Raw genomic sequence first — 22,107 nt, forward strand, 5'->3', positions numbered from 1 at the left:
TGGTGCAATAAAGGCCAGTGCTGTCACCCAGCCACTGTCCTGCTGCCCACTAATTAGTTTTGTTGTCAGCATTTTGCCAGTGGAAAGAGGCAGCCAGGTGCCTCTGGATTAGCCAGGGTGTGAAAAATGGCTTTCCAACTGGCCTGGTGACCTTCTGACGGCAGGAGAGAATTCACAGGCAGAAGGTGGAGATGTCAAGATAGAAAATTAGGGACGGTGGGGAGCTGTGTCTGCCCCTTGAAATGAGACAGGAAAACCCATCCCTGCTCCCTGGGATAGGGCCTGGGACGAGGTTTAAGGTTTCCTGTCTCTGCCTCATGCAAGGCACACCCTGCTCCCAGGCAGAGGCTCCTGCAGCAGGACAGTGTGGGAGAGAGGTGGGAGCAGAACCAGCACACTCCCTGAGCAGCATCCTGGCCCAAAAGCTCCGTCAGGAAAAGTGTCTGAGGTGCTCAGTGGCCGGAGAAGCCCAGCCCAAGGTGGGATGAGCAGAGAAGTGATAACTGAAGGATCTAAGCAGCCTCCCCATGGCAAGGAACTGGAAGATGATCTTCAAGGTCCATTCCGGCCCAAACCCCACACTGGAATTCTGTGAGCGTCAGGGGAGAAAATAGGACATTTAAAGATCGGTTAAGACCGAAGCCAAACTGAGATATTGCTTACAATGAAAGACTGAATTTGCATCAGAATACAGGAGCAGGGCTTTGACAAAGCAGGCAGTTAATTAAAGTGCACCATTTAAACAGGGTTCCTCCCTATTTTGTCTCCCATGAGGGGAGATGCAGAAAAGGTACTTGTTAGAAAAATAGATTCCAACAAATCCAGGGTGTTACAGGTAACATCTGGAGAAGCACAAAGGGCAGAGACCTCTGCTCTGGTGCTTCAGGCGTCTCTTTTCCAGGAGGAGCACTCACACCTCCAGCTGAGCCACTCTGCCGTTGGCATGAAGTCAAATGGTTTGGTTTCTCCAGGATTGCTGCCAGTCTCCCAGTGTCTCCCAGTGCTCAGGGATCACCCCCTGGTTTTCTGCCCAGGGGCACAATCAGCTCCAAGCTCCAGCTCCCACGGAAAGCTGGAGGAGGTCTCAGCGTGGAGGGACACACGTGGGGATTCTGCTCTGGGGCTCGTTCAGAAGGAGAAACCTCAGCTGTGGAAGCTGTTCTGGGCAGGCTTGAGCCAACTGAGCTGCCTTGAGTTCCGTGGAGACTCCCCAGCAGCTGTAGAGAGGAACTCCAGGTTTCCCTTTCCTTAGAACAAGGACCATTACACGTCCTTACTCTTCTTTGAGTCTGCTCCCTGCAGGTCATCTGAAACCTTCAGTACTGAAGTGATTTATCACGTCACTGCTGGTGCTGGGGCACGGAGAGAGGGGCTGGGAGACCCGAGGGAGAGCAGAAACCTTCTCCCCCCTGCCTCAGCTCCCAAGGCAGACAGACATCAGCACCTTGATGTCCCCTGTCAGGGACAGGCCCGCAGGGAATGGCTGGAGCTGTGTCAGGGGAGCTTTGGGCTGGATGTCAGGACAGCTCTGGTCACCTGAACCTTGGCTGTGCTGTGATTTTCCCCTCTCCATCCTCGACGCCAGCACCAACCCTGCCCCACAATTTCAGGGGCCATTTCAAGGGCTTCATTCTCTTCCTTTCAAAGGCCTTGGCTTCCCTGAGATGCCATTTCTTTTCACCCATTTCAGAAGTCAGTTCTGCAGAGAAGTTTGAGGGGAGAGAGCAAGAGAGCCCCCAGAGGGAGCAGGAGTTTTGGAAGCTGCACCACCTGATTCTCTGTGAGACATGCTGCTGCTGGCAACCCTTTTTACGCACATCCAGAGCTGGTGCCATCTCACACCTGCTCCACACTTGTTTTTAAATGACACATCTTGATAATAGGCACTGCAAAGATGGATCTTTATCCCCAATTAAATGGCATTTTGTGTCTCTTCATTTCCTGCCCCACTTAAAGGGCAAATCCCTGGAGAGCAAGCTCTTTAACGAAGTAGGAGGTGCCTGCGAAATTAAAGGTGATCTTGTTTGCAGGAAGAAAATCAGTGCTAATTCCTGGTGTTTGCAGAACACTGGGCTCGTGTGTGATGCCCTGGGAGTGTTTGGGGTGGCTGGAAGTGCTGCTGTGAGCATCCCAGGTCAGCTGTGGGAGCATTCCGTGTGGGAATTCCGAGCTGCTGCTCGGAGACGTCTGGATCCCACTCCAGCGCTCGGCTTCACTTTGACTCTTTCCTTTTCCCGGAGCCCCCAGCTGGTCCTGGTGTCAGTGGGACAGCCCTGGGGAGGGAGAGGGGCAGCCCTGGCCCCATGTGTCCATCCTGCGGGGCCTTTTGGCTGAGCAGGGAGGGCACTTTTTGGAAATCCCCAAAACCCCCTGGGTTTGCAGGTGCTCTGCCCTCGGCGGTCAGCAGTGGGTGTGCAATTGTGGCTCTCAGGGAATGAGGAGGTGGTTTTGTCCGGGTGTCCATCCCCAGGTGAGGGTGCTGGGGTGACACTGGCTGTGTTCTGAGCCTGCTGGGACCTCAGACACCACGTTCCAGCCCCAGAGCTGTGCTGGGCACGTTCCTTTGCTGCTCCAGCCAGAGTTAGCCCAGTGTGCGGAGTCCCTGCCCCGAGTCCTGGCTTTTTAAGGGTCTGTGATATATCTTAGTCAGTATCTTCACTGTTCCATCCCTTCTCCCCTCCCCCTGCTTCCCGGGAATGCCATCCAGCCCCGTGATTTATTGCTCTTCAGTGCATTTTGTGTGCTCTTGGAGAACTTCTGTTTAATTTTTATGCCCATTATCGTTCAGGGAGAGAAGGGGAAGGCTTGGGGAGTCCAGAGAAAAAAATAAACCAGCACATTTTCGTGCAGTTACTTTGTTCAAGGGGTGCTGTGTTTTGGCAGAGCACTTGCCTCCATCCCCCTTCACTTTTGCATCGTGGGTTGAAGTGATTCTACAAAAATCATGGGGTGGGGCCCTCGATGGATCAACTCCAGCCTTGCAAGGGCTGGCCTCAGCTGCTTTTGCTGCCTGAATTCCAAAGGACCCACACAGAAAAGGGGAATTCAGTGTAAGAGCAGGGAATGGCCTTAAACTAAAGGAGGATGGGTTTAGATTAGAGATGAGGAAGAAATTCTTCCCTGGGAGGGTGGGCAGGCCCTGGCACAGGGTGCCCAGAGTGGCTGTGGCTGGATCCCTGGAAGTGTCCAAGGCCAGGTTGGACGGGGTTTGGAGCAGCCTGGGACAGTGGAAGGTGGCCTGTTTTCAGCTCCCTTGATTTTGCTCTTGGTGAGGTTTTTCTGTGGCACCTCTTTGGTGCTTCCACTCCGGGTTATCAGTCAACTTCTTAGAGCTCACCCAGGTCTAATTTAACATCCTTGGGAGCACAAAGAGCTGAGCATCCATGCTCTGCACCCTTCCCTGTGAGGAGCATCCCTGGACACCCTGTCTGGAGCAACCCCACTGTGCCAGGAGCTTCTGCCAGTGGGTGCTGAGGGTGACCCAGCCAAAAAATGCCTTAAAAAGCCCTGCACTTTCCACTTCTGAATCGTGGTTATGTCCCCACCTGGCATATCTCTCATGTTGGGCAGGTCAGCCAGGTATCTCAGCCGTGGCAGGAAAAGGAAACCTTCATTGTAAGTTCCAGGAGGATTTGGGGCATCTCAGGGACACAGAAGAACTGACTGAAAACAGAACGTTTCAGTTTCATCAAGGAATAGTTTCAAGCTGCCCTAACCCTAAGTAAAATCTTCAGTTTCAAGAGCACATTTTCCAAATAATAAATAAACAAAATGATGAAAAAGGTTTTCCTGTGGGACATTTCACTTCGAAGAAACTCTGTTTTTTCCCTGAGCCATCACGACCAGAAATTCCTCCCAGCCTCTGTCCTTGTTCCCTGTGAGCATTAACGTGATGGAGCAGTTTTTGTGGGATTTCTGGTGCCTGAGCCAGCCCAAACCATCCCCCCAGTGCTCAGCCCTGGGAACACAACCACCTCTGTCTGCTCTGCTTCCAGCTCCCTGCTAAGCAGCTCAGAGTCTTAGCTCAGAAAGTCCCAGCTCTGATCCTTGCAGACAGCAGCAGCTTTGCTTCCCAGCACTGCACACCCTCACAGAAAGTCGTGGATTATCTGCTTACCCTCCCTCCATGTCCTGCTTCCTGCAGGGTGAAGAGGCACAGAGAGGAGCTGCGCCTGCTCCCGCTCCGGGGACGGGGACAGTGACCAAGCCCAAGTGCCCTGCCTGCCCTGGTGAGTGATGTGTCTGTGTCCTTGGGTGTCCCAGGGCTGCTGGGGGACATCCCTGTGCTTCCCAGCTGGGGGGCACAGCAGTGGGGTTTGGGGCAGCGCCAGCCCGGCAGGTGGACTGTCCAGGTGCCTTGGTTCTGGGGTCAGTCTGAGGGTTCCTCCCTTGGGGCCTGCTGGGGGAAGGCTGATTTCCCTCAGCCTGGCCTGGTGTGTGTTCAGGGGCTCAGAGGTTGATGGATTTGCTGAGAACCTGCTCCTGTCCCCAGTGCTGTTGGTGATGGAGCTGGGATGACTTTAGCCCCAGGCAGGTGGGGGAGTCCCCATCCCTGGGGGCATTTGGGGGGTCTGGGTGTGGACTCAGTGCCGTGGTCTGGCTGACAAGGAGGTGTTGGGTCAGAGGTTGGACTCAATGATCTCAAAGGTCTTTCCCTGCTTAATTCTGTGGTTCTTTGAGTCTGTGATCACACCCCCGTGGGTTGTTGTGGACACGGGTTCGGGCATGTCTGCATTTTAGATTCGTTGCTGGTGTTGCTCCTGAAAGTCCTATTTGCAGTTTGTGGTGGTGGAAACGAGTGTGACCTGTGAGTGAGCTGGAGGTGAGCTCTGCTCTGCCTCTGCTCTGCACATCCCAGAGCCAGGGTGTGCCCGTGGCTGGAAGTGCTGCCCGTGGGGAATGCTGTGCTTGGGGCAGGCAGAGGTGCGGAGCTGCCGTGTGGGGCCCCGGAGTTTGGTCACACCCCTGGTGCTGTCTCTGACAGGGGGATACAGAGCAGCCCTGGCACTTGGGCTGGGAGGAAACATTCCCGTGGGAGTTCCTTGCTGGGGCTGTGTTGGTCAGTGCTTAGGGCAGGACAGAGGAGTTCCCCGTCCCCAGAGGGCACAGGGGTGTCCTCAGGCCACAATTTAGGAAGTTTAACATCCCCCGGACCGTGCTTGGCCAGGGGGGCTGAGCTGAAATCATCTCTGTGAAGCAGAGGTTTTATGGAGGGATGGGAATAGGGATCAGGTCCAGTGGCAGCACGACCTAAGGGTTGGGAAGTGCTGGCCTGGGAAGGACTCTGGCTCTTGGAAAATTGCTGTGCTGCCTGAGCCATGAGGTCAGGGAGGGCTGGAGCTGGGAGGGCTCTGCCTGCTCTGCTGGGACTTTCGTTGTGGTAAGAATGGATTAGCATGACTTCAGGGGAGTCAACCCTGGAGTTCGCTTCAGCAGAGGGTGAAGATTTCAGGGTGTCCTCGTTCTGTGCTCAACTCACGGCAGGAAGATGCAGCAGGGTAGTTTTCAGCAGTGGATTTTCTCTTCCAGCTCCTGGGCAGATGGATGAAAGCAGAAACTACAAATTACCAGAGTGGGTAAGGAAGGGGCCTTAAAAACCATCCCCTGCCATGGGCAGGAACACCTGCCACTATCCCAGGCTGCTCCAAGCCCCGTCCAAGAGGGCTGTGGGCACTTCCAGGGATGGGGTTCTCTGTTTCTAGTTCAACAGGGTTTGCAGAACTTGTGTTTTAATTGGTATCACGGTTGGACTTTTCCTTTGAATATTACACAGAAGAGAGAAGAAATAAATGTGATCAGATAAAACTTCTTATCATAGAGGTAGAAGCTCTGCTGCTGTGTGATGGACCCCCGGATACCACACACAGTAAATAAGGATCTTGTTTGGAAATCTAATTCAGGAAACTCCAAATAACAGCAGGGAAAAGATTCACCTGAACTTCTTCAAATCAAAACGAGGCAGTTGTGGGAGAAAGGGAACTTGGGTTTGATCAGGTTTGTGCATAACCATTTTCTGTTCCAGCTCAGTGTACCTGCCCATGGTGGTAGTGAGGATATTTTGACACAAAAGGTTTTGGCACAAGGACAGGCTGAACAAGTGACCCGACTAAAAACCCTTTTCTGCATGACTAAGACAGCTGCTGTACCTTAATTCCATAGACCAGGATTTAACTCAGCAAATGAAATCGTGGGACTCAGCAGCACTGAAGAAATACATGGATTTTTACTATTGAAGACGTTTTTATAAAGAACACTGCCAGAAATTTTTCCGAGTTTTGTTTTGGCTCTTGGCACATTCAGTAGAGTTTTGAAGTGTGGACTCTTCTTTTTGTACAAGGTACTTACTGTAAGTGGAGAGAATTGTATTTTATCCAGCAAGTTCTTCCCTTTCTCAGGACTCCTGAGCCCCTGAACACTGCCGGCTGATTATTTGCTCTTTCATTTTTCACTTCTCACTGGTGGCACACAGAATAAAGGTAGATTCCAGAAGGAGCTGCAGAGCTCCCTGTTCCTTGGGAAATATTTCAGTGGGGAAATATCTGTCATTCAGGCAGTTAGAGAAGAACACAGAGAGTGACTGAAGAACAAGGAAGGCTGATGAAAATGCCCTTAATTCCGGGAATGCGGGGAAAGTGTTGGAAATTGCTGTTATTGAGTCCATCCTTACCGGGCTGGGAGCGCCCTGTGATGAGAGGACACGGAGCAGCATCCATCCTGAGGTGGCTCAGCAAAAATGGGATGGCTGAACTTTCCTGTGAGTCTCAGAAAAGCCCAGGGTGGAGGGGCCATCGGGGCCCTGAGCACAGATAAATCCAGGCTCTAATCACCTGCTCAGGTCGTTATCAGCTGGGGCAGCTCTGTCTGGCCAGGATTAGGGGGGCACTGGCGGCCCTTTAAGCTACAATCTGTGGTGACCTTCTTAGCACCCCGTGGGCCAAGGAAGGAAGGGATGTAACAGGTTCTTAATTTAGAGAACACCGGGTCAGGAGAAGGTTGCAGATGCTGGAAGCAGCGGGGGCAGGAGCTGGGGAGGGCTGCAGTGCCCAGGGCAGAGCAGCCTGTGGGACGGGACCCTCCCAGGGCTCACGGTCCAGCTTAAAAAAGCCAAACTCCAGGACTGAGTTCCCCTCTGTGCCTAAGGTGCCTCTGTCAAGGAATGGTGTGGAAAATGGATTTGTGGAGAATTCTCCAAGCCTCACATAGTCTTGTGCACCCATATGCAAACTTTGAGATAAAATATGCTGGCTTAGAAAGGCTGTGGAACAGCACATTGCTGAGAGAGAAATGGGACTAGAAACAAGTTTCAAATGATGGCCTTGCAAATAGACCAAGTATTTTGGAGGAATAGAACTATGACAGATGTATTGTAGCAAGACCCACGTGGGGTAATTTTAGATGATTAGCTTAGAAGCATTAGCAGCACTGTGTGGCAAAAGCTGATAGGCCAAAAAAACGCTTATCATGTCTTGTAATTAGAAAATGGTTTGGCTTCTGATTGTGATGGCATGAATTGTGACATCTGTAATGTCTCACCCTTCACATGAGGCTGAAAATGGAATAAAAGTTTTTAAAGGCCTCTCAGGAGCCCCATCTCTGGGTCAGAAAAAGGGGTAATCCGTCAGAAAGGGTGGTTGGATCACTCAGGTTGGAACTCATTCCAGAGGCTCCACAGGAGTTGTGAACCGTTGGAAACCAGGCTGGGGAAGGGCACGAGCAGAAATTCCCCCCAGAATGCACTCTGCCCAACCTTTATCTGCTGTAAAAAAAAATAATAAATCAAAGACACAAATAAAATGTTCGGAGTTCAAACCCATGTTGTAAGTCAGCTCCTGGGAAGGATTGCCCATGTCTGTGCTGGGAATGATCTCGTGGCATGTGCAGCTCTGGGGAGTGCTTGGCTGGAGCCCGTTCCCAGGGCTCTGGGGGAGGTTGTGGCTGGAGCAGGCTCACTGCTGTCCCATGGGGCTGGGCTCTGGAGCCCACCTGGCAAAGGCAGGCTGGGAGGAGAGCTCTCCTCACACAGGGACCCCAGGCCCTGAGCACTCTGCAGGGGAGCAGAGTTTGGGGATGTTCTTGGCACGCAGTCTGCAGTGAAAGCAGAGCACAGAATCCCAGAATGCCTGAGTTTGGTTTGGAAAGGACCCTAAAGCCCATCCAGTGCCACCATCTGCCATGGGCAGGGACCCTTTCCACCATCCCAGGGTGCTCCAAGCCCCGTCCAGCCTGGCCTTGGACACTTCCAGCACGAGGGGTTGTTTGGGTGGAGGGTGACTAGGGGTCATTCAGTGTTTGCACACAGCAGGAGTGGGGTCTGCAGGGGCAGCCCCTGGTGGTGTCCAGCCCTGAAGTTCTCAGGATGGAGCCATCCCCTCCCTGTGCCCCCAGTGGGAGTGGGCACCCAGGCAGTGCCAGCAAGGATCAGGTTTTCCAGAGACAGCCAAGTCACACCGAGCTGCCGTGGTGACCCTGGAGCCTTCGGAGATGGACTCTGGGTGAGTGAGGGAAGAGGAGCTGCTAATTAACCCTTTATAAACACCCCCATGGCTCTGTCCTGGGCTTACCTGGGCTTTTCAGGAAACAAATGAACTGCCTGCAGCTCTCGGCTCTGCCAAGGCAACAGTAGGAATGCCAAGGGATGCAGGACAGGAGCCTTGATGGTCCAGTCAGAGAGGGGGAGGTCGTGTGGCTCACCTGGCACCTGGAATCTGGGCAGAGCAGAGTGTTGGGTATTATTTAAGGGCTGCAAGGCTGAACAGAAAATCAACAGAATGATGTTTGATCCCTCAAACACGAGTTCCAACAGCAAACATGATCCATGCACTGCACCACGCCTGCTTCATGATGTAAAACCTGGAGAAGCCACAGAAACTCGAGCACATGTGGAATTGTTAACCTGTATACTCAGGAAAAAATCCCATGCTCCAAGAAAGCCACGGGTTAAAAAGCACCTTCCCAAGTCAGTGATTCATCTCGAGAGCTGAGCTGGTTTTCTGTGATCAACCCAAATGTTTGATTCTTTTAAGAGCTGCGCAAGTGATTCTTAATGAACACTCAGTTTTCTGCAGATCTGGATCTTACTGAAATATGATGTCGATTTAAATTCTCTGACTGGGGGATTTCTTGGTTTTCTTTTTTCATTCCTGGATTTCCTTTTCGAAATCATCTTGTTTCTCAGAACCTCTCAAGACTTGGAGGTTAATTCAGATTAAGGTGATGTGGGAACGGAAAATGTAAAATCTTTTCCCAAATAACTGCTTGTGCAAACACCAGACAGATGATGGCACGAGTCCCTTCTTCTGCTGTGGCTGTGCTCAAACTCTGGGTGAAAATACTGGCAGAATGTCCTCTCCTGACTGGGTGCAGCTTTGTGGCTGCATTCCTCAGTTCTGGAGCTGGAATGTGAGTCAGAAAGGAGGGAGTCGAGGGGGTGCCTTAAAAGAAAGTACAAAAATAGATCTCCCTGCACGTCTTTACTCAGCTTCCCCTTACAAGGCTGCATTGACGTGTGCTGGATGGGATATGATGGCCCTGGCCTTGGCAGATGCATCAAATACGACGTGTGAGCATGGATTTTAGGGGTTTTTTAAGGAGACAGAGAAGGGTTAGCAAGAAATGGAGGAAAGATAAATGGTGAGGTGGCCACAGTCCTTCATCTGTAGGAATCCAGGCCTGAGGTTTGCTTCCAGCTCGGCCTGAACTGGAGATTTCAGGAAACAAGCTGAGAAGTTGTTTATTTTGCCATTTCATCATCAAATGCGCTGCTCCCCTGAGGCACTGCCCTTTCACAGGCAGCGCTGTGACAGAAGATGTGGTGGAACATCAGAGACCTTGTGCTGCCTGGAGAGGTTGGGCTGTGCTGTCCAGAGCGTGGGAGATGATCCACGAACCCCCCTGTGTTTGTGATGAGCTGTCTGAGGTGGGGTGCTGGGGGGGGTTCTGCTAAAATCCTTTTATTTTTAGTTTCTTCCTGAAGGTGGAGGTTCCTCTGCTCGGAAGGACAGGGCCAGTGGGTCAGTGAGGCTGACCTTGGGATATGCCCTGTCATCAAACCTTGTTTCGCTCCCCCACGTCTTTCCCTGGGTTTGCTGTGGGGAACCAGGACATCTGCCCCCTGTTCACCTCCCGTGGGGTCTCCTCAGAGAATCTTGGAGTCATTGCACCTGGAAAGGACCTCCAGGATCATGGAGTCCAGCCCTTAACCCAGCACTGCCAAGATCACCACTAACCATGTCCCCAGGTGCCACATCCACATGTTTTTTGGATATTTCCATGGATGGTGACTCCACCACTGCCCTGGGCAGCTGCTTCTGGTGCCTCACCACCCTTTTAATGAAGAGAATTTCCCCAGTATCCCATCTGAATCCCCCCTGGCACAGCTTGAGACCTCTTGTCCTGTCCCTTGATCCTGGGAGCAGAGCCCAGAGTTGTGGAGAGCCAGGAGAAGTCCCCCCTTTTCCCCTCTCCATATCACAGCTTCCCTGAGCCTGTGGGAGTGGGGTGCAATGAACCATCCCTGGGCTTCCCACAGTTCTGGTCCAAAGCCAAGCAGAAGTTTGTCAGGGCAGGGAGAGGTTTGTGGGCCACTGAGCTTTCTCTGATGTTGTTAATTATCCATCATTTCATGCCCTACTTTCCCTACAAGCCTTCCCTGCCTGCTCAGTGTCTGCTGGGACTTGGGAAAGTCCTTGTGCTTCTGGGCTGGGTGGCTCAGCCCCACAGAGATGTTCTGAATCTGTTCCTTGTCCAACTTTGCTTGTCACTGTCTGTGCCTTCATCTTCCTTGTGCCCCTCCTGCTAGATCCAAAAAGTCTGCTGCATTCTTGTTTCTTTTTTTTCCCCATTTTCTTGTCATAGCTTTGTATGCCTTTATTATTCCTTCTTCCCTCCTCTGGCAGAGGTGTCTGTGCTTATAATCTTCTTAGCACTGAGGCAGCCTGTTCATTTCAAAGAAAGCTGCTTTAAAGGCAGGTGTGAGCCAGACTTGGCCAATTCTTTCTTTTCCCCTGTGGCTTGAAAGGCCTGCAAATATTCCTGTAATCATTTCACAGAATCCCAGAATGGTTCAGGTTGGAGGGGAGCTCAAAGCTCCTCTCGTTGCACCCCTGCCACAGGCAGAGACACCTTCCAGTGTTCCAGGTGATGCAGGGAAGGGTCTGCAGGGCTTTGGGCTGACCCCGTGCAGCTCTTGGGTGGTGGGCAGGGGACACAAATGGGATTTCAGGCAGGTTCTGCTCCCCCATGCTCGAGTGAGGTGCCTGAGCTGTTCCCTCCCCACCCAGCCCTTCTCCAGCTCTGGCCGTCCCAGCTGATGGCACTGCTGTGTCCAAAGTGGAGCAGCTCCAGTTCCAGGGGCTCAGCCAGGAAAGTCCTGGAGGGAAGCAGGCTGTCCCCCGTGCACTCACACCGGGCATTCCAGCCCCAATGGACCCAGCAGGGATGTGGCTGTGAGTCTGTGCTTGTCCTGCCTCACCCAAATCCTGCCTGTCCCACCAGCCTGCAGAACCAGTGGGATCCACCCCAGAGCTGGGCTGAGCTGGGCTGCAGCTGCCAGGGCTGGTGGATTCTGCTCAGGAGCTGGAGGATGCCTGCAGGGAGCCTGGGGGTGCATTTGGGAGAGCCCTGGGGGAGTCCTGGGGGCAGCCAGCTCTGCTCTCCCCTTGGCTGTGTCTGTGCCCTGGAACACGGCAGGGAGATGCCCCCAGGCAGTGCCCACCCTGCAGCAGCACCCTGTGCCTCCCGTGGGGCAGAGGGGCACCTGGGGGGACTCAGTACCCTGCTGCATTTTGGCCACAAAAGCCAGGGAGTGAAGTTTGCTGTGCCAGCACCTCCTTCTGCAGGAGACTTCTTCCCCAAAGCTTTCCTGCTTCTCAGAGTCTGGAAATGCATCTGTGTTGTTTAGCTGACCCTGCCATGCAGTCACAGCCTTTACAGCCTCTGCCTTGGCTCCCTTTACACTTCCCAAAGCCTCTTCATGCCCTGGCTCCTCTAATCCTTCCAGGAGCACCCATGTTTTATGCCTTGGTTATGCCTCCTTTCCTTTTAATTAATTTTTCACAGTGCCTTGCTCGTCCCTGTTGCCCTTTTTGATTTAATTTATTGCTCACTAGCCATCACAACACCTGGGCAAGCCTTTAATTTATCTCTTCCTGTGTCCCTTGCCCCCCCTCTGTCCTCTCCCATTATTGATTTCTCCAGTTTGATTTCACCCTGAGCCTGCCAGTGTCATCTCCCACCCTTCCCTCCCACGCAAGAATTGCTTGGCTGAGTTTTCCCTCCATTTGTGACCTTGCTGCATTGTAATTCGTGGCCCCACAAGGCTGGGATTGCTGCTTGTTGGATCCCCTCCCTTGTCTGGGTTTGGCTTCCACCCCTAATGTCTCAAAATTAACTCTGGGTAATTCCCATCCCATTGCAGTGATAAGGAAGAAGTTCCTTTCCCAGTGAGTCTCACCCAGGTGGAAGGGGTTGGTGGCCATCACCTGGTGTAGCTTCTGTGCCGACTTTCCTGCAGGCAGGGAGGTGTTCCAGGGACAGGGCTGGGCTGGGCTCTGCTTGATTCCAGCTCTGAACGAGCAGGGAAGTGTGTGCCCCCAGCTGCTCTTTATTCCTGCCATTTTCCTGGAGATGAGAACCTGCCCTGGGCAGCCCTGGCTGCTCCCAGCCCAGCTCTCCTGCTGCTCTGAAGCTTTTTCCTGGTCTGCATTGAAACAGTGAGGGAATTGTGGAAGGAAAGAGGGAATAAATGACATCTCTTCTGTCTTTTAGCTGCCCTGTGGCTGCCACAGGCCAGCTCCTCAGAGCTCAGACAAAGAGGGAACCCCTGCTTTGAGGAATTGAGGGTTTTTATTTGCCCCCATAAATGGTCCATTTACTTACAGAGCAGTCCCTGCCATTACCACAATGGCTTTGGAAAGCACATTACTGCAGATATTCAGGTTATTTTGTCATCTGTGGCCATGTGATTTGCAAGCTGAGCCCAAAACTGGGAAAGGGGTCAGAGGATGGGAAGCATATGTTTGTTAAAAACACACGGCAAGGCAAGGTCAGGAGCTATTACCTGCTCCTCTGTAGAACAGGCACAAAACACAGCAGGCTGGGGCTCAAAAGAGTGATTATCTACATAGCTCCCTGTTCCTGCTGAAAAATACTTTGGTTAGAGCTGTGCTCATATATGGGATTTCCATTTTCATGGGATCTTGTGAAACTGAGCTGGTTGTGTCTGATGGGGGAGCAGGGTGTGTAAAGGGTGCGGCTGAAACTGCCCCTGGCAATGGACGTGGTTGGGTATATCATGGCCTTTGGATTTTTGGTACTGGCACGGTTAGATTTGGGTAGGGAATAAAATGTGGGAACTGTAGGGCTGTAATTGCCCATGGCCTGGAGGAGCTGGCCGCTGCACTCAGCAGAGGTGTGTAGGAAACATGGGAACTTGTTCCTTCCATTGATTTTATTCCGTTATCTCTTTTGTTGTTTTCTCTCCCTCATTCTCCCTATTTCCCATTCTTCCCTCTTCAGCTGAGATCGGCACTGCAGGTAGGATCACCCTATATCTCCTGAAGGTAGGTCAGTTTCCCGATGCTGTCAGGGAAATCTGTGGGTGTCTGTGAGGGGCTGACCTTTTTCCAAATTAAGAAGCTCTCCTTGTCCATCTTTGACAATTTTTATCAATGCATGAGCAGAGGAGACTGCCTCCCTTCTCCCTGTGTCTCCAGGTACAGAAATATCCTTTTTTCCTGTAGGAACAGCCCCCCAGTCTGTCCATTCTTACCTTACCCTACTTTTTACAAAGGTGTGGCATGATAGGAGAAGGGGGAAAGGCTTTAAGTTTAAGGAGGGCAGGGTTAGATGGGATATTGGGAAGAAATTCTTCCTTTGAGGGTGGGCAGGCCCTGGCACAGGGTGCCCAGAGCAGCTGTGGCTGCCCCTGGATCCCTGGAAGTGTCCAGGGCCAGGTTGGACAGGGCTTGGAGCAGCCTGGGATGGTGGAAGGTGTCTCTGCCCATGGCAGGGGTGGCACTGGATGAGCTTTAAGGTCCTTCCAGCCCAAACCCTTCAAGCAGTCCCTGGCAGAGCAGTTTGCAGCACTTCGGGAGGATTTGTTTCCCAGCTGTCAAAGGAAACCTTTGAAGAAGCTGGAGACCATCTGGGGGTCAGTCAGTGACACAGTTTGGGATTCAAAGTGAGACTCCAACTTGAGCAAACTCAAAGACTGGAGGGGAAAGCTGCACTTTACTCATAGACTTCAAAGAGGGGATCCTGCTCTGTGTTTTGTGGAGATTGTATGGAGACAGTTCCTGACAGACAAGGATGTGTTTGGATCTGTTTGGATAATTTATCTTCTGTAGTGAATTGTGGTTCTTTTGTGAAACGCCCCAGGCCCCTCCGTGTGGTGATTGATTCAATCCATCTGCCTTCCCCTGGGAATGACACCTCTTCCCCTCTCCATGGGCTCTCGGCAAACAAGGAGCTATAAATAAACACCAATATCTCTATTTGCAGGGGGTGGAAAGCTGCACTGGAGCTTTGCCTTTGTACTTGTAAATAAAAACGGGCAGGTAAGAGATGCTCCAGGCCAAATTGGGAACACACACAGATGCTGCTTTGTGGCTCATGAAATCTGCAGAACTGTAAAATCAGGTGATATTATTTTGTAGTTGGAGGAAAAAGTGGGAAAGGGATGGAGAGTTTTTGATCTGGACCCAGCCAAGTCTTTCAGTGAACTTTTTCTTTCTCATGCTCACAGGCCGAGGGTAAATGCTGCAGTTTGTAGTGCTGGAGGGTCAAGGTTGGATGGATTGGCAGCAGTGATGCACTGCGAGGGGTGCAGGAAGCTGCACTTGCTTTCCCTGGCCATGGAAAGTCTGCTCAGAGCCATCTGCAGGGAGATTTGGGGAAAAACCAAACCTTGTGGGGCCCTGGGTGGTGCCTGCAGGGTCCTGTGTGATGCAGGGAGGAATGAAGGGCTGTTCATGGTGTAGCAGCATTAACTGGAGCTGCTGGAAGGTTGATCAGCAATGTAACACTGGGCTGAATTTTGGCTCCAGGACTCCGTGGTGAAGGAATTCCCATCGGTGCAGCTACAGCTCATGGACAGCACTCAGTGTGGGAAGTGTGTCCAGGGAAGGGACACACAGCTGGGGAAAGGGCTGGAGGATTCCTGAGGGAGCTGGGAAAGGGGCTGAGCCTGGAGAAAAGGAGCTCAGGGGGGACCTTGGGGCTCTGCACAACTCCCTGTCAGGAGGGGACAGCCGGGGGGTCGGGCTCTGCTCCCAGGGAGCAACAGGACAAGAGGAAACAGCCTCAGTTGCATCAGAGGACAGATTGGATATTGGGAAAACTTTTTCCCTGAAAGGGTGGTCAGGCACTGGAACAGAGTAGTGGTGGAGTCCCCACCACTGGAGGTGTTCAAAAAATGTCATTATGGACTTGGGTTGTGCTGGGCTTGGCAGTGCTCATGGGTTAATGGTTGGACTCGGGCATCTAAAAGGGTTTTTCCAAGGATTCTGTGGTTCCATGAGCCTGAAGGATGAGTCCACCATCCTGCTCAGAGCCAGCTGCAGAGTTCCTGGTGCTCAGTTGAGAGCTCTTCTGTCACTCTGCAGGGAAGTTTATCTAAGAGAAATGACCCCAGAGAACGGTCCCCTGAGCTTTTCTCCACAGCACTGCCATTTCTTCCTCCTGAGCACTTCTCCTCAGAGCTGTCTCCTTGGTGAGCTGTGATCCATGGATCAGGAGCTCCATCCCTGAGCCACATGTGGCAGGAAAATCCTTCGCCATCTCTTACAACACCAATGGAATCTCAGCAGAAAACCCAGGCCCAGGAGGGGCTCTGCCAGGTGCTCCCTGCTGCCCTTTCCATCCTGCCCTCTGAACTCCAGTGCTGCATCCCGGGAGGGATGTCCCAGCCCTGGCCACGGGGCCCCAGCTGGTCTCAGCTCCTCCTGCACGCTGGTGCAGTGTCCTGGACAGCCCTGCTTTGGGGCCAGCACAGCTCCTCACATGGAAGGGGGTGTCCAATGTCGTGATGTCTGCACTGGAAACCATTCCTGAAGGAAGGACAGGGAGTGGAGATGGAGCTCCTGCCTCTGGCCCTTCCTGGGAGGCCCCTCCAGAGCTGGGGGGGAGCAGGGAGTGTCCTGAGGGCTGATCCCACAGTCTCTCCACCCTGAGAGCCTCTGCTGGGACTGGTGCTGCAGCAGCTCTGGAGGTGCACGAGGTCTGTGATCACAGAGTCGTGGAATCATGAATGGTTTGGGAAGGGACCTTAAAGCTCATCCTGTTCCACCCCCTGCCAGGGCAGGGACACCTTCCACTGCCCCAGGCTGCCCCAAGCCCCAGTGTCCAACCTGGCCTTGGACACTTCCAGGGATCCAGGGGCAGCCACAGCTTCTCTGGGCACCCTGCGCCAGGGCCTGCCCACCCTCCCAGGGAGCAATTCCTGCCCAATATCCCACCCATCCCTGCCCTCTGGCAGTGGGAAGCCATTCCCTGTGTCCTGTCCCTCCATCCCTTGTCCCCAGTCCCTCTGCAGCTCTCCTGGAGCCCCTTTAGGCCCTGGAAGGGGCTCTGAGGTCTCTCTGGGACCTTTTCCTCTCCAGGTGAGCACCCCCAGCATTCCCAGTCTGTCCCACAGCAGAGGGGCTCCAGCCCTTGGAGCAGCTCTGTGGTCTCCTTGCCACTTGTTCCAGGAGCTCCGTTTCCTTCTTGCACAGGCAGCTCTGCAGGTGGGGTCTGAGCTGGGCAGAGCAGAGGAGGAGAATCCCCTCCCTTGAGGTGTTGAGGAGCTGCCAGTGCCTCGTGCTGTAGAAGCAGAGCACTACTGCATCTCAGATCACTTCTGGTGGGCTCAGTGAGACCTTCTCACGTGTGAACTTGCCCTGTCCCTCTGCCCGTGCTCTGCTTCACCTCCCCTCACTTGCAGAACTCTTTCCAGAGTGCCTGCAATAGTCCTGCAGTCCCTTGGGATGTTTGTGCTCCTGTGCCTTCATCCTCTGCATCCTGTGTGTGCACTCAGTGCCAGGGCTGCTGTGCTGGTGCAGAGGAGCTGTTCCCAAACTGGGATAACATCCGCTGCCTTCAGCTGACTTGCATTTCCTCCTTATCCTTAGTATTAATCCCAAACTTGCAGAATCACCAGGTATTAGGATTTGATGGAGATGCTGCTCTCTGTGTGACGAGCCAGCTGATGGAAGTCTTAATACTGCAGGTGGTGAGCTGCCAATCCATCTAAAGCCAGGCTGCATTAGCACTCTGATATCTGAAATTTCCCTCCTGATAGCAGAAGATCCCTCCAAGGGAGAGCTGGGGAAAGCAGAGAGCGTTGCCTTTCTGCCTGGGCTCCTGTGTGGGGCTGCATCTGCCGGCTCTGGCACATCCAGAACGCTCCTGTCAGTCTGGATATTGCTGGGAAAGGAGAGGGGAGAACAGCATCCCACTCCCAAAAAATGTCAGGCTGCAGGGGAGGAGGAGGGACAGGGCTGAGGGAGCAGGTTTGGGTTGTGTCTGCAGGACTGGGGACGCTCAGGACGTGACCCCACCCGGCAAAGGTGCTCACTCCCCGTTCATCTTCCATATCCTTCTTCCATACCCATCCTCTCCTTCCCTGGCATGAGACAAGGCCACAACCCCGTGGTCAGTGTGGGGTCCTGAGCCTCCCCCGAGTTTGGGGACCCTGCCTGACTCAGGGATCCCATATCCAGACCCTTTCCCAGGGCAGGAAAAGGGATGCCTGGATATCTGAAGTGTGATTTGGGCTGGTAACTACACTGCTGGGATTTTAGTACCAAAAATCTGCTTTCTGTTGGGCCACTTCTGTTTTCCTGTTCTAGGAATAACCTAGAACAGTGGGCAGGAAACAAAATGTTCCGTTTATAAAATGAAACCGTTGTGGTCATGGCGGACAACAACATTTTCAGAGAATCCTTTTCCCCTTTTCTCACTGTAATTTTCCTCAGTAACCAGGTTGGTTTTCCCCAGCTGGTTCCAAAAAGCAAACACAGCTTAGTTCAAGGTAAATCCTGCCCATGTCTCCAGGATTCCCCATTCCCTTGCCCTGTACCAGATCCATCACTTGTGTGGTGTTTCCGGCCAGGAGCCCAGCTGAGAGGAGGGCTGGGCTGCTCTGAAAGCCCCAGCTGTGGTGATGGAGCAGCATTCCGTGTGGTGGGAGCACTCTGGGCAGAGCAGGCAGTGGATAAACATGGAATATATTCTATGAAGTAACTTGGTGATTCCCAATTAATACCCTAATTGCCCCTTTTTTAAATTATTGACTCCAAAATTACCGAGCTGAGTTGCAAATGCAGTGGAATATAAAAAGGAAGGAAGGACTTTTTATTGACATTTCGGAATTACAAATTATGTTTGTTGGGAAAAAATGAGAGACCGTCTGTTTAATTGGCCGTAGGATGCAATTTGTGAGCACTTAGGTAAAAAAATACAGCTACCTAGGGGATCATTAAAGATCCCTTTCCTCTGAGTCAGCAAAGCTCAGAGCTGGGGAGAAGGCAGATCTATATTCCATAAAATTCAGAGTAACAAGGAGCCCTGTCCCAGGGATTGCTCTTGGCAGGGAGAAGGGTGCTGGCTTGGGTGGGATAGACAGAGTGGAACAGAAGGTTTGGGGGCTCAAAAAGAAGAAGCAGAGGCTCTGCTGGCTGAGGTGGTTTGATCCAATTTCACATTCCCTTCTGGAATGTGGGGCAAGCCCCCTGGGTCAGAGGAAGTTTCTGGCTGCAAACAGAAAATAAAATTTGGGATTCTTCTAATGCTTTTTAGCTCACTGAGGGTGGATTTAGCTGGGATATTGGGAAGAAATTCTTCCCTGGGAGGGTGGGGAGGCCCTGGCACAGGGTGCCCAGAGAAGCTGTGGCTGCCCCTGGTTCCCTGGAAGTGTCCAAGGTCAGGTTGGGCAGGGCTGGGAAGGAATGTGATGCTGGTGCCATTCCCACAAAGCCCTTGGACAAACACCACTGGGAGCTTGCTGCTGCAGGCAGAGTCGTTAGCAGCAGTCATTAAAAGTGAAGCCTGTAGTCCAGGTGGCAGGAGGCTCTGGAGATTAAAATCACCATTTGGACTGAGAAAGGCTCTGCTCTTACTCACTGGATGAATCAGGATTTGGCACAGCGTTTTTTTGTGGAGAAGGAAATCGGGGCTGTCTGTTGCCATCAGTTTCCATCAGAGAGAGGGAGAAGGGGGGTGCTGAAGGGAGGGATGGCAGGGCAGGGGCAGGGAGGGATGGCAGGGCTGGAGCAGGGAGGGATGGCAGGGCAGGACAAGGGAGGGATGGCAGGGCTGGAGCAGGGAGGGATGGCAGGGCTGGAGCAGGGAGGGATGGCAGGGCAGGACAAGGGAGGGATGGCAGGGCAGGAGCAGGGAGGGATGGCAGGGCAGGAGCAGGGAGGGATGTCCCTGCAGTGAGGGGATGTGTGGAAGCAGGGGAAGCTGAGGGAAGGGCGTGCATGGATAGACACCTGGATCCCGTGGCTCTGCAGGCTGTTGCCTCCTTGTGTCTCCCCACTGAGAGCCTCCTGTGTGCCCTGGGGGCGTGGCAGGTCCTGCCTGCACCTCCTGCAGTGCACCTTAAACCACCCCTGTGTTCTGGTAACTGATGGGACATCAGGTGTCTGCCATCCCTGTCCCCAGCTCGTCACCATCACCTGGTGCTGGCTTGGACACCCTCATGCTCACCTGGTGAAGGTGAGCAGGACAGACCCACCCCACCCCACCCCAAGCTTTGCAGCCCCCCTGGGCTCTGTGGTGGCCCCTGAGCTCTGAGCCTGCTGTGCTTTTAAGGGCTTGGAACTGCACAAGGGATGGTGGTGTTGGAGCAGGGCAAAATTATAGAATCTGGAATGGTTGGGTTGGAAGGGACCTCAGTGATCATCCAGTGCCACCCCCTGCCAGGGACAGGGACACCTTCCACTATCCCAGGCAGCTCCAAGCCCTGTCCAGCCTGGCCTTGGACACTTCCAGGGATCCAGGGGCAGCCACAGCTTCTCTGGGCACCCTGTAGATTGCTCAGCCTGTAGGAAAGGTCCAGCCCTCCCTGTGTTCCTGCACCATGGCCAGCGTGGGACAGGCCGCCAGGCACTCTGCAAAGAGGTGACGAAGGAGAGGTTGCTCCTGGTCTGCAACCAGGCTGCTGCTCTTGCAGTGCTCTTCCTCACTGGAAAAGGTTTTGTAGCTTGGGGACCCGTTTCCCTCTTTGGACTCCCCATTTTCCTGCTCCTTCAGGCTATTCCTGCCTCTGGCTGGGTACTGGGGGCAGAGCAGCTCAGGAACTCTGCCCCTGCAGCCCCCCCTGAGCCAGGGCTGTGCCATCCACTCCAGCCTCTTGGGTATGGATCCTCAGCTGGGCAGTGTCACATCCTCACCCACTGCAGCACCGGGAAAACAGCACAATTAACAGCAGCTCCCCCCCCCCCGGGCTGAGATGGAGTTGGAGAGCAACTGTAAATCCCTCCTGTGATTTTTTGTTTCCTTTTCTGTTTGTTTTACCCAGATCTAATCAATGCTACAAAGGGCAAAGCAGCAGTTTTATTTATTTATCACGGGGAGCAGCACAGCAAATAGTGAAGCACTTGGCAGTTTGCTGACCAATGCTCTCGATAATCAGAATTTTCAGGCTCTTTGCAGGGAAGTCCTGTGGAGTGGGAACACATCAATAATGCCATGATCACAGAGTTTGATGGTAAGGCCACCTTCTATAGATTTCATAGCTCTCCATAGCAATAACATTGAGGATTTCATTCTACAGAAGAAAAATTGAAAGGGTGAGTTTCAATTCAAGTGTTTTTGGTTAAAAATTACTTTTTCAGTGCAAATTGACAAAGAATTGTAGAATCACAGGGTGGTTTGCATTGAGAGAAACCTCAGAGATCACAGAAGCGTGGAATATTTGGGTTGGAAGGGACCTTAAAGCTCATCCAGTGCCACCATCTGCCATGGGCAGGGACCCTTTCCACTATCCCAGGGTGCTCCAAGCCCTGTCCAGCCTGGCCTTGGACACTTCCAGGGATGGGGCAATTGTCACAGAAAGTTTTTCATTTTGGAGTTGTCATGTTTCTAATAGGAAGAAGGAAAGCTGTAACCTTTACTGAGAAACATAAATTGCAATTTTGAGTTTTAATCTAAGAAGGGAGGGGCACAGCCGATAGATTTTTCTGTAAGCTTTGTGGTTTCATGGCAAACCCTTTCCCCTCTCCAGCTGCTCTCCAGCACTGTCAGGGAGTATTTTCTGATAGAAGAGATAGAATTCCACAGCAAAGCCCCACTTCCTGCTGCAGGTGCTCTGTCCCTCTCCCAGAGACCTGAGAATTCCATTCCAGGGAAGCCTCATGCACCTCATTTTTGGCTGGGTCTCTTCTCCCAGCACATGCTCCTTCCTCAAGGGCAACTTTTGCTACCAAGCCCTGCCAGACCAGCGTGGGCTACTGGAGATAAGGGTGACAAATTGACACACAAGGAATGAAATGAACTTGGATCCCTGAATAAACCTGGGCCCTTGGATGCCATATCCAGCCTTTCCTGGGATGAAACACAACCAGGGCTCAACACCCGGGCAGGTCACAGCTTACCAAATGTCCTCCTTAAGGTGCTGAAAATGTTTGCCTTGGTTCCCTAACAGGGATGGTTCACCCTGTCCCCTCCATCATCAGTCCCTGTCCCAAAAGCCTTTCTGCTCAACCACTCTCAGTTTTCACCTCCTAATTAGCAGTAATTGCTTGAGCTCTGGGGAGTCTGAGGTGGAGTTTGCCTGGGCCACAAAGACAAGTTTTCATGCCTCTGTGGCAGGGCAGGAGCCTGGTGTGGGGCAGCCTGTGATGCCCAAATCCAGCAGCTCTGGCAGCCCCAACCCCAGGCAGGGATCAGCAGGAGCATTCCCAGACACAGGGAAAAGGGATGGATCCCATTGCTGCCAGCAGTGCCCTCTGGAAAGGTTGGATCTCCCCAAAACCTGCTGTCTCCTGGTTCAAGGAGCCAAAGAGATCCTTGCCCAGGAAGTTTCATGGATCATGTCCAGAGAAAGACTTCTTTAAGCCTCTGACTTTGAGCTGGGCTTTTCCAGCAGGGAGTTACTGGATGTTAGCTGTGTCCTGTGCTCAG

General features: G+C 52.8%; 1 protein-coding gene across 2 annotated transcripts in view; it reads left to right on the top strand.

Annotated features, from left to right (window-relative positions):
- The window catches only part of RALY (RALY heterogeneous nuclear ribonucleoprotein), a 114,283-nt gene that overhangs the window by 36,685 nt on the left and 55,491 nt on the right, over positions 1-22,107 (top strand). The window contains exon 2 of one of the 2 annotated variants that reach the window (XM_066198858.1): positions 4,145-4,229. The exons of the other annotated variant lie outside the window; for it this stretch is intronic. The gene's annotated coding sequence lies outside the window, so the exon portion shown is untranslated. The remainder of the gene's footprint in view (positions 1-4,144; positions 4,230-22,107) is intronic. 2 annotated transcript variants of the gene reach the window in all.

This window comes from Chamaea fasciata, unplaced genomic scaffold (assembly GCF_029207755.1).
Source record: "Chamaea fasciata isolate MVZ Bird 193981 ecotype frontalis unplaced genomic scaffold, bChaFas1.0.hap1 SCAF_17, whole genome shotgun sequence".
NCBI lineage: Eukaryota > Metazoa > Chordata > Aves > Passeriformes > Sylviidae > Chamaea > Chamaea fasciata.